The sequence below is a fragment of the Octopus sinensis genome, linkage group LG4 (assembly GCF_006345805.1).
Source record: "Octopus sinensis linkage group LG4, ASM634580v1, whole genome shotgun sequence".
NCBI lineage: Eukaryota > Metazoa > Mollusca > Cephalopoda > Octopoda > Octopodidae > Octopus > Octopus sinensis.
This window is the reverse complement of record NC_043000.1, coordinates 65,897,815-65,910,314: the sequence shown is the minus strand read 5'-3', so window position 1 is coordinate 65,910,314 and position 12,500 is coordinate 65,897,815.

Below are 12,500 nucleotides of genomic sequence, written 5' to 3'. Positions count from 1 at the left end.
CTGGTGTATGCATATTATTAAAATATATTTAATATATCATTCATTAAAATATTAAAGCATATTAAAAATTTGCAGATACATGAATATATAAAAATGTAATACATGTATACATGGGTAGAAAAACAGTATATGAGATGTGAAACCTTAACTAATACATTGTCCCTGATGAAGGAAGCAGTGTCTTAAATTTGGATAGGAATATCCTTTATTTGTATGGATTATTGTACCCTTGAAACGGCCGTCGGAGTATCACCACTTAATTACTGGAATTGGAGTACCGCCATCTAATCATTGGAAACTTTACCATCCATCTGGATATTTAAACATTTCTTCATTCACCTTTTCGTGAGGATTTGCACTTTTATTTTTTAATATTTTTTAAATAGCTTTTTAAACAAACCGCTCTTAATCGGTAAGTAGGACGATGTCTTCAATATATACCTTTTATGATGCTAATATATTTTTAAACATCAGTATAGTTTTTCTACCTATACATGCCTATTATATTTTTATATATTCATGTATCTGTAAATGTTTAATATGTTTTAATTTTTAATGAGTGATACATTAAATATATTTTAATAATATGCATACACCGTTTTTTATGTTGATGTATATATTGTGTTATTATTCTACATCATTGAACCTACCTGAATCTCCTTTTGAATATAATATATATATCGAACGTCTCAGGTTGTCTGCCTGAGCACTTCACAGCCGCGGTCTTATAATAAACAAAAATATAACTCTCTCTCTCTCTCTCCTCCCTCTCTCGCTCTATATATAATATATATCTATATATATATATATATATAATGTATATATGTATAATATATATGTATACATACATACATGCATGCATGCATACATACATACATACATACATACATACATACATACATACATACATACATACATACATATATATTTATAGTTCAAATTTATAGAAAAACATAAAACGTACACAGGTGTAGGAACTACAAACAAGTGTATTTGTTAGTTTAACACAAGTCAAAAATGGAAGTCTTTTACGTTTCAAGCCTACGTTCTTCGACAGAAAGGAATAAGAGGAAATACAGAGAGAATGAAAGAAAAAGTGTAGAGTTCAGCGGTCTAGCATTTATATATATATATATATATATATATATATATACACACACAAATATAAGAGAGTGTCCACTATGTGGTCGACACTTGCGCTAAAAATAGATCCGCTATGGTCTCAACCACCAAGAATTGTTTCCAAGGAGAATTAGCACAACTATGAGCGTAAACGAGCAGGACAAATGAAAAATATACTGCAGTAAATTTTTTATGCAGTATTTGTTTCCGGGATCTTTGGCGCGCTATAGCGAGAGCATTCGAATCATAACTGCGAATATAATTGACTAAATCACACGTGTGTTTGACGTTATGTTAAAATCTAGCGTGCGGTTTAGTAAATTGTATCCAAGACAAATTCTACTGATGAGCTATGTGTATATTACTCTTTTACTCTTTTACTTGTTTCAGTCATTTGACTGCGGCCATGCTGGAGCACCGCCTTTAGTCAAGCAAATCGACCCCAGGACTTATTCTTTGTAAGCTCAGTACTTATTCTATCGGTCTCTTTTGCCGAACCGCTAAGTGACGGGGACGTAAACACACCAGCATCGGTTGTCAAGCAATGCTAGGGGGACAAACACAGACACACAAACACACACACATATATATATACATATATACGACGGGCTTCTTTCAGTTTCCGTCTACCAAATCCACTCACAAGGCTTTGGTCGGCCCGAGGCTATAGTAGGAAACACTTGCCCAACGTGCCACCCAATGGGACTGAACCCGGAACCATGTGGTTGGTAAACAAGCTACTTACCACACAGCCACTCCTGCGCCTATATTATGTAAGTAAAGTTGCATAATTCATTAATAGCGAAACAATTGTCTAGAATTAATCTACATTTATGTTATTTTTCATTTGTCCTGCTCGTTTACGCTCATAGTTGTGCTAATTCTTCTTGGAAACAATTCTTGGCGGTTGAGACCATAGCGGATCTCAAGAGTCGACCACATAGAGGACACTCTCTTATATTTGTGTATAAATTTTTATTGTATCCCTGGTCTTTATGCGCTAAGCCACTTGGTGTTAAATTGATGGTATTATTAAATTAATATCCAATTTTTTCACCCTTATTTTATATATATATATATATATATATATATATATGCACACACACATACACCTTTTTGCATCCAGGCAGCCCCCCCTCTTTTCTGCTTTCCGGTTTTGGCTGATGGATCCTCGGTTCCCGCGTAGCGGGGCGTTCGAGGGCCTTTGCGCTCGCGCGCCTTGGCGCGCGCTGGGGGCTTGGTCGGCCCCTTGGGCTTGCGTTGTACTGCTTGTGCGTTGTGTGCGTGGCGCGCTTCGTGTGTGTGGGCTTGCTTCGGATGTGGCGCGTGCGTATGTATGCATACATACCCACCACTCGCATGCATCCCTACCCACAACATACACGCACACCTACTCACACACACACATACACACACATACCTGCACACACACACACATACATACATACACATACATACCTACTTCAGACATACACACACACAGACATACACCCATACACTCACACTCACACGCATACACACACCCACATACACACGCACACGTACACATACACACACACACACACCTACATACATACATTACACTTGTATACACACACACACTTACATCATACACACACACACCTACACAGCCATACCCTCACTCAGACACACACATCTACCTACCACACACACAAACACACACGGACACACACCCATACATACATACATCTACACACACACGCCTACACACATACATACACACATACATAAACACACACACATACACATATACATATACAACATACGCACACACACATATACTTATACACATGCACACACACCCATACATACATACACCCATATACATACACACACACATACCCACATACTCCTATACGCACATACATACACACAGACATACACACATACACACTCACACAAACATACACACACACATACTTACACACACACTCACCTGCACGCGCACACACATGCATGACAAACACCCATACACTCACACTCACATACGCACACACCAACATAAACACGCACACGCACACGCACACACACACCTACACTCCACACACACATACACCACACACACACGCACCTACATACACACACGCACGCATACACACGCATACACACATACATTACACACGTACACACACACCTACATACACATGCATACACACACACACACACAACATGCACGACAACACCCAGACATACACACATACACCTATATACACACGACCCACACACCTACATACACCACATATACACACGCCCCACACACCTACATACACACACTACATACACACACATACACCACCCATACATACTTACATACATACACTATACACCACACGCCTACACACCTACATACACACACACATGCATACACACCCACACACATGTACGCACAACACACACATATACGCCCATACATATAACCACATATACCCACACACATGCACACACCACACACATACGCACATGCATGCAGCATGCATGCACACGCGCACACCTACACACGCATACACACACACACGCACGTACACATACATACATACACACATGCATACATACACCCATACACATACATGCATCCTACACACACATACATACACACTCACACATACATACACACACACACACTCACTCACACACCTGTATGTACGCGCACACACATGCACATACACACACTTCCCCCCACACCCACACGTACATACATACACACTCACACACAACACACACACACACACACACACACACGGACATACATCTATGCACACACATACATACACACATACTCACATACATTCATCGGACACACTGCCACCCGGACATACACACAGACACACTCACACATCCACACACATACATACTTACGCACATACTCGCAGGCGCGCGCACGCACGCGCTTGCGCCGGTTCGCGCACGCATACGCTCCGCAGGCACCTCGCTCTTGGAACCGACAAACCTCCCGCCCGTTCCTGGGACCGTCGCGTGTCGTTGGGTTTTCCCCACGCCCGCCCTCCGCGGGACCACTCTTCCATCTTCCCCTCAGCTGGAGTCCTTTTTCCTTAACACCCCCCTTTTTCGTTACACACGCGCACACATATACACACATTGCTTAAACATATACATTACTCTTACACACATTCAATCTACTCGCCATTTATACACCACGACACTGGACACGCACACACACTACTACTCAACACACGCTGGCACGCTACATACGCCCCCCACACCCCTTCCCCTCCCTCCCTTCCTCCTTCCTTCTTTTTTCTACTACTGACCTTTGTCTGCTAAGCTGACCACTGTCTCGCGCCTACTCACACGCCTACACACAGACGCACACACTAACACACACAATATATATTTTTTTTGTTTTTTCATCTCGCCTCACACACACACATACACACACGCACACACTCACACATACACACACATCTGTTGCGTTACCAACCTTGTCTCCACTCTTTTGCCTTTAAAACCCCACTTTGCTCTGTTTTCGTAAACATCCGCCTTTCACCATGTGCAACTCGTAAACACCAGTCGTCTTTTTCTCTTTCCCTGTTGCCCGCTCTGGGATCTTTCTTTCCTCTCTCTTCCTTCTTTATGTTTCCGACGAAGAGCCCCGCTCGAAACGTCATACCTCCCTGCTTCCATTTCCTGAGCGCCTATTAATAATAATACTGTAATTGTTCCATTGTTGTTTTTTTTTTGTTTCCCGTTGGATTAAAATTATATATAATATATATATATATATATATATATATCTATATATATATATATATATATATATATATATATATTATGGTGGGTGGGTGTGTGTGTTGTGTGTGTGTGGTGTGTGTGTGTGTATAAACAAATGCGAGAAAGAAGATGGAATATACGAGAATTTTTATTATTAACCACGACAATTGTTTCGACACATCTAGCATCGATCCCTCACGGGTGGGACACTTAACAACTCGTTCAGGAGAATCTTGCAGTGCAGATGTGTCTCATCGGGTGATAAATAGATACAACTCGTTAAAATAACAGTTCCGCAATGTATCTTCTCATTTAGTAGAAAGAAAAGCAGCAAAACAAAGGCAATACCTTCATTTATATAGAAGATCAAAAATAAAATTAAAGATGCAAAAAAGAAACGAACACGCAATACAGCGAGCAAAGTATTAAAAATAACTTAACAGATATGGCTGTACAAACGTCCTTGCACAAGTTGCATGGCGCGTGCACAATCGCTTATATAAGCATCCACAAAAATGTAGGCACACGCACACGTGTGGCTTGGTGCATTCACGATCACAAAGCGAGTTAAATAAGTATTTGGTGTTTATAAAAAGTGGGAGGTTAAAGCTAAACTTAGTTCATTCATACCTTAAAGTAAATTATATTAACAGTTACTCAAATTCATTCCCATTGCATTGTGCGAAACTACATTTATATGCGTGTAGGTTTCTTCAGAAATTCTATTAATGATATTCTCATTGGTCTACAGAATAGACAGGGATTCCTCTGAGCAGTGTCAGCATCTCCTGGAAATGATATTGTTTAGTTGTGCATGCCTTACTATGGACCAAGTTATGTTGTACTTAATTTTATCTTCCTTCAGTCGCCATACAGATTCGACCAAAGATGTTGAATGTCTCTTATTGATTCTCTTGAAGCTGGCCACATGGTTGCGATAACGATTCTTAAATGAATCAGCCGTCTTCCTTGTGTGCACGGTACATTTATATACAAGATTTGTACTCAAACAGAGGTTCATCAATGGGCATTTTGATTTTTCTCTGCATGAGCATTTATCATATTTATTTGTATATATGGCAGTTCCGACTTCATTTTTCGACGTTGTTACCGTGTTAGCTATATCATAAGCATTTCTACTATTACAATTTGGCCGAAATTGGTGCTTTTCTTTGTGGTCTACATCTCCTCTGTTGGTATTTAGATGCGTATGTTCGCTACATCCAGTAGGTGGATTATTGAACTGTTGTCGTATTTTACAATTGTTTATGTGGTGCATAAGCTGCTCTAAATTAGCAGAGTTAGCGTAGGATACCTTCATGGTGTACCGATTAAAAATAGCATGATACCGATAAGATTTAGGAAAACATTTGTCCAAAGCGGCAAAAAATTTTCCAGCGATCTTGGTTGAAACATGCGAACCGAAAATTGGATTGCACCAGACGACATCCTGATTTTTATATCTGTTGTTAGGCATATTTGATCGAGTGTGTTGTACAGGATTGAAACAATTTACAGTGTTACGAGCAGTTGGATTTTTACATCGCGTGTGTCTGTGAGTTTTCGTTGATAGTTCATTGTATTGACCAATTCCTCTGGGCCAGCATTTTCTATTTGAATGAGTTCTCATATCGTGACGTTGTGATGGTATATTACTATTGGAGGAATTACCAGTGTTGTGTATGCTTTTTTTTGTATATATTGAATTTTCTCACGGTACCCAACCCTAACTAAAGCAGCATTATAAGTTGCATGTGATTACAAAATTTTATTATTAGCGGATAATGTAGAAATTCTTGTAGAGATATTTAACTAATCCCCGTGCATATATATATATATATATATATATATATATATATATATATATATATATATATATATAAACATATATGTATGTATGTATGTATGTATGTATGTATGTATGTATGTATGTATGTATGTATGTATGTATGTATGTATGTATGTGCGTGTGTGTTTGTGTCTGTGTTGGTGTATTTACATCCATTTACTTGAAAGAAACCAATAGATTAAGTACCAAGCTTTAAAAAAAAAGGCACTGGTGTCGATTCATTCAATTAAAAAAATTTCCAAGTCCATACCCTGGAATGGCCGCATTCCAATGACTGATAGTCGGAAAAGTTATATTTTGTGTCTTTCAATTGCATTTGTCACAGGAATTATTTCTATTTCTCGCTCAAATTCGAGGTCAAATAATGTTCGAGCTACTGAATAATAACATTTTTTTGTTATTTCGGTTTCAGCAATAGTATGTAGTTCAATGATTTTGACTAATAAAGTAACTTACCATTTGAGCTTTATGTGAGGTTTTCGATTTCTGTTGGTGAATATGTTTCTTTATATGTTTCGCTAGCCCCTAGAGATACAGTTTTCCTGATAAATAATGTTTTGATGTAAAATGGTGCATTAATCTGAAAAATTATTGAAATGATTAGGAGTAGGTGTATCAACTGTAGATGAAATAAGTGAAGAAAAAATTGTTCTTGGGATGCATTGGCTACTTGATACAGAGAAAATATATTGTTTTAAATACAGCACGTCCATAACAGATATTTTCTCCGGACGAATACTGCAGTAAATTTGCTTTACGCAGTGCATTTACATTAAGTATGATACATAGATCGTACGTGCGTACGTGTGTTTGTCTGTCTTTCATATCGTCTGTGTGTGTGTATGAGTTTAGGGGTATGCTTGAAAACTAAAATGATCTTATCTAAAAAGAAAAGGTGGTAGACGAAAATCTAAAGACAAATACATATTTATCGAAGAAATTAATACATATTTATCGAAGAAATTAATTAAAACTAATTACATCAAGAAAACTTACGTGGTGCATTTAAAAAGTATCCGACTTTATTTTTTCTCACTAAAACTAATGCCTCGTGGACAAAATCCTTTTGGTAGAAGGTGGTGCCACCCTTCCTGCGCATGCGAGAAAATTTTTGCACCGGTAGGTCAGCTCAGTCCCCGTATTTTACGCATAGGGTACAAACGTGTAGTGCGCGCTCGTCGAATTTTCCTTTCCACCGAACGCATCGAACAGAGATATTGCATCAAGTTTTGCCAAAAGTTTGGTGATACTCAAGCTCAACCCGTTTAGAAGATTCAGTAAGCCTTTGACGATGATGCCATGGGCAAAACTCAGATCAAGGAGTGGTACAACCACTTCAAACAAAGCTGCACCTTCAGAAATTGAGTTAAGAGAAAATAACTCAGAAGACTACGACATAGAATTGGATCCAAAACCGACAGTAGGCGTGTAGAGAATTCTAAATTTATTAAACCTTCCCTTTCAGATAGAGAAAGAACAAAAACCTGGCGATAATAATTAGTAACTGTGTATGAGAAGAGGAGATAATTTCTTGAAAATTAGAATTTTACATTTAAATTAACATGCTTCTGGGGGTAAAAACAGATTCTGTTGTTCACCGAACAAGAGCAATTTGTTAAAATATTTTATTTTGTACGGCGTTTCATACATCGTCCTTACCTGTGTTATTGAAATTCTTAACACTGGCCCCTTTGAGCTACTCCCAGGTTAGCCCTGGCCAAGGATAATTATGAGAAAAGAATTCTTGCTGTGACCATAGCATTTTCCTCATTGTGATTTGTCAAGGATTACATTTCCCTATGCGTTCCTTTTAAAGACGATAGGTCGTGATTGTTATGATTTGATTGAGTTTTGTAAGCTACATGTAGGAAGTCCCGCAGTCTTGTAAGACTTCCCTCGCAAATTGGGAGAGTTGATGTGCTGTTGTTGCTTAGTCTCAAGTCAACTCCAGTTGAGCAAACCTATGATCAAAGGTATTTTAGCCATGACTATTCATTCATTTTATATATTACCATTCTAATGATTTTTTCTTAATTGAAAACGATGGTTTTTTTCCTTATCACTTAGTCAAGAAAGAGAGGTAGTGTCCATGACTCTATACAAGGTATCTAAGACTGATGGTAGGAAGACATCTTCAAATCAGGGACCTAAGCCAAATTCTTGAAGTAGCGTGGATTTCGCTAAAGGTACCTCGCCTAGTTTAACACTACCAGGCGGTGATGTTAAACTAGGCGAGGGATTAAGTCTGCTGTGTGATTTCGAGGGAGACTACCGTATCAATTAGATGGAGCGATGATATAGAGACTCTTTCATTGGTTTGGATGAAAGACTTTCATAAAAAAGTGATTCTCGATTGCTTAAGAGACCAGAGGAAATTTTGCTCAAGGAAGGTTTTGTTTTCTTTATTTTTCTTTATTTAACGATGAGTCTGAATGTTGGCCGAGTGAACAGAGATGAGTGTGGACAAGTATAGTTTACTGTGGTGAACAATTAGATTTAGAATAATTAAAATTAACATAGACTCAATGACTAATATTAATGAAATTGTGTTAAAACAAAAGGGCGACAACCTCGAAAGCGTAATTAATATTAGAAATACCCATGCCGCGAGAAAACGAAAACTTTAACTTGAGGACTAATATTAATTTAATCCGATATTCTCTAATTAACTAATTAATATATCTGTTGTTGCCTCATTGCCTAAACCAGATTTCATTATTATTAGTTATTGAGTCTCCGATTCTCTCTCTTCACTGCAAAAGTTAATTCAACTGAAATTTGTTTCTCTCACTACACAAGTTATGTCAGCGGTCACTCAACTTCTAGGTTTCATGCGAATGGTGTCCCTAGGTAATGCCTCTCAGTCATTCAGTGAATATATGTGAGTGCGGATCAATTCTTTGTAGCAGCGGCACATTCTGAAAAAAAAAGCAAAAACGATTGTCTCATTGATTTTAGCTTAACAGTCATCGGACACGAACCAAGATCTGTAGCAATTGCACTTATGAAAACTAGAAACATTTTGCTTTTTTGGGTCACCTTAGGTGAGGGTTGTTTTCTTCAAAACTAGAAGGTCTGAGTGGTCGCTCTGAATGTGAATAACTATCAAAGTGTTCCTTTAAAGATAGTGACTATTTATGTTTGGATAACTAAATACTTCTTGAAGAATCTCTTAGTACACCTCTAATTAGGTGATGGATTGGTCAGCGATCTCTATGTTGTTACTAAGACCCAGGTCAACTAGCCCTGATCCGGAAAGGAGTATCCAGGACGACATTATCTAATGCGTTCTTCTGTTTTTAAGATGGTGGGTGTATAATTTAAGGAGATTTACCTATTATTTCTAGCAGATCAAGCAATTACATCGAAATTCCCCGATTGGTTTCATGTGACATTCTGATGTAAAATTTCTTGAATATTTCTCCTCAAATTACTGACACATAGCGAATGGAGAAGTCGACTATATAACAATGGATACAGATTGTATCAGTGGGTTATTTTTTAATAAGGGTGGGGTACCGAAAGCTGTAATCCTTACAGGCCCTGCCTCTACATGATAAATTACCTCCAAACACCGAGACACGCCTATAACGGCATCCTTTAAACACTATCGTTTCCATTGAGTCCAGACAGACACCTGACCATCACCCTACAACACAAACATCTATAATTAAAAGTAACTGTGACATCAGTAACTTCATTGTCCTTACTGTATTGGGATATGCACCACTCATAGTAATTATCGCACTCTGACCAACTCCATCTCAAGTCTCAGTTTTCGCTGCCACCAGAAACACATTGGACAGGGAATAGATTATGAAATGTTTAGTCTCTCACACTCTACCACTCTACCCCATTCGATTAACCACTTTATGTTGGCGTATATATTGGGTTGTCCGGAAAGTTCGTGCCTATTTATAGTAGCTTACATTTCGATTTATTTTAGAACATGGTTGAGTCCATAAAATAGAATTTGACTACACCTCCATTTAGGGCACAGTTTAAGCTATCTTTTCGTGGAAGAAGGTTTATGTTCCTATAATCTCTGTTAATTCTATAACCCTTTGAAATGGAAGATAAGAAAGTTCACTTTCGGCACTTGATGCTTTGGGGACCAGACAAAATTTGCTGCAGCTCGGCTGGGATGTGTTACCCCACCCTCCATATTCATCAGATATTGCTCCTTCGGATTTCCACTTATTCAGGTCTCTGCAGAATAGTCTTAATGGCAAAAATCTCAATTCCTTGGATGACGTAAAAAGATACCTTGATGAATTCTTTGCCATGAAATCACCCCAACTCTGGGAAGAGGGTATTTTCAAGTTAAAGGAAAGATGGAGACGCATTGTGCAATAAAATGTTTCATATTTGGTTGATTAAAAATGTAATGGCAAGTATTTATTGAGCGTTTTCTTTCCTTTAAAAATCGGCACGAACTTTCCGGACAACCCAATAATTTGGTTCTCTCCTAAGGAGAGTTATGGTATGTCAAAAACAATTGCTGCATGAATCACCACTAATCATTCGATCTACGGCCTACGTTCGATACATTTGCTCAATCAGCCCCAAATACTGGGTGGCAGCAGCAACAACAACGGCAGCAAAAGTAACAATAACAACAACAGGGACAGCGGCAAATGCAACGGCTGTCGTAGCAGTGGCAGAAACAGCATTAACGTCAATGGGTAAGCCCATAATACGATTTACTTTCACTGGTCCATTTGAGAAGAGCAGAAGAGAGTCTGAAGCTGGATAGAAATATCCGAGAGGCGTGATATGTGCAATACCAACACACACACACACACACACACAAAGCGCATTCAAAGCACATACACGCGCGCACGCATGGAATAGGTCTATTTTATTAATTTTCTGTCTGCGATGAAGAATATCTTGAAATTACTAAAAAAAAAACTCTTTTGCAACTGAAGACATGATGCCCTTGTGAATATGGATTCCACTGCCATCAAACGAGACAAACATAATCGGTGAAAAGGAAACGTAATACAAAACTGGTGGATCTCTTCTCAACAACATAAGCGAAGTGCCGTCTTGGGATTCATTTATTTCAATGTAGTTCAATGCCTCAGACATCAAATATATAATCAGCGCTTCACTTGCACGTTTACAATACGTTTGTATGTGCTGTGTTGCTCTCTAATGCTGTTACTTGGAGAATGATGTAAAGCATAAATAAAAAAAGTCGCCTTTCATTTTAAAATGTAACTTTTATCACTCGGCTTTCGATAATGAATTAAAATCGCATTACTACACAGTAACGCGACAACAGAAAGAGAAGCTTAGGATGAATAGTAGAGCTTCTACTAACACTACCTAGACAGACTATTTTGAGGCATCAGCCAGTCACATACCTGTTACATACCTGTCTTTCAGTCAACATTAACGGCATGCATTGCATGAAACAGTAAACAACTTAGAGGAAACCAGGAATATAGCAAAAGAAAAAAAAAACTGAGTAGAGATAAACAGACGTTATTGTAAATAATGTGATACAAGCAAATCTAAGACCAAGTCTATGTTGGAATCAGTACCTATTAATCTAGCAGCAAGATTAGCCATACGCTACTGGCCCCGCGTTTTCAATGCTCCGAGCTGAATGCTATATTATATTACATATAGCCTTCAACTTTTATGAATGACTTGGCGTCTAGGATAGCTCCAAAACTCAAAATGCTTCCTAAATCCGATACACTTTACATGAAATTACTCATGTGCTATTAGTTTCGATTCGATGACTTTGAACTTGCTCTACTGTTAT